General features: G+C 55.9%; 1 protein-coding gene across 1 annotated transcript in view; it reads left to right on the top strand.

The window, feature by feature from the left end:
- LOC108509835 (protein EFR3 homolog B-like) overlaps positions 1-1051 on the top strand; it is a gene marked incomplete at its 5' end in the record, with an annotated part of 38371 nt that overhangs the window by 497 nt on the left and 36823 nt on the right. The window lies entirely within an intron of this gene.

The following is a 1051-nucleotide window of genomic DNA, read 5'->3' as shown; positions in this document are numbered from 1 at the left end:
CCCCTTCCCAGCTCCCTCAGCCATTCCCAGATTTTCAACCCCTTCCCAGCTCCCTCAGCCATTCCCAGATTTCCAGCCCTTTCCCAGCTCCCTCAGCCATTTCCGGATTTCCAGCTCCTTTTCCAACTCTCTCAGCCATTCCCATATTTCCAACCCCTTCCCAGCTCCCTCATCATTCCCAGTTTTCCAGCCCCTTCCCAGCTCCCTCAGCCATTCCTGCTTTTCCAGCCCCTTCCCAGCTCAGCCATTCCCAGTTTTCCAGCCCCTTCCCACCTCCCTCATCATTCCTGCTTCTCCAGCCCCTTCCCAGCTCCCTTATTCCCGGATTTCCAACCCCTTCCCATCTACCTCAGCCATTCCCAGTTTTCCAACCCCTTCCCAGCTCCCTCAACCATTCCTGGTTCTCCAGTCCCTTCCCAGCTCCCTTATTCCCAGATTTCCAACCCTTTCCCAGCTCCCTCAACCATTCCTGGTTCTCCAGCCCCTTCCCAGTTCCCTTATTCTCAGATTTCCAGCCCCTTCCCAGCTCCCTCAGCCATTCCAGGTTCTCCAGCCCCTTCCCATCTCCCTCAGCCATTCCTGCTTTTCCAGCCCCTTCCCATCTCCCTCAGCCATTTCCAGATTTCCAACTCCCTCAGCCATTCCCATATTTCCAACCTCTTCCCAGCTCCCTCAGCCATTCCTGCTTTTCCAGCCCCTTTCAACTCCCTCAGCCATTCCAGTTTCTCCAACCCCTTCCCAGCTCCCTTATTCCCGGATTTCCAGCCCCTTCCCATCTCCCTCAGATATTCCAGGTTCTTCAGCCCCTTCCCAGCTCCCTCAGCCATTCCCGGATTTCCAACCCCTTCCCATCTCCGTCAGCCATTCCTGGTTCTCCAGCCCCTTCCCAGCTCTCTTATTCCCGGATTTCCAACCCCTTCCCATCTACCTCAGCCATTCCCAGTTTTCCAACCCCTTCCCAGCTCCCTTATTCCTGGATTTTCAACCCCTTCCCAGCTCCCTCAGCCATTCCCAGATTTTCAACCCCTTCCCAGCTCCCTCAGCCATTCCC

The sequence above is a fragment of the Lepidothrix coronata genome, unplaced genomic scaffold (assembly GCF_001604755.1).
Source record: "Lepidothrix coronata isolate B3197 unplaced genomic scaffold, Lepidothrix_coronata-1.0 Scaffold412, whole genome shotgun sequence".
Taxonomy (NCBI): Eukaryota; Metazoa; Chordata; class Aves; order Passeriformes; family Pipridae; genus Lepidothrix; species Lepidothrix coronata.
Note: the sequence above shows the minus strand (reverse complement) of the source record. Positions and strands in the feature narration are given on the sequence as shown.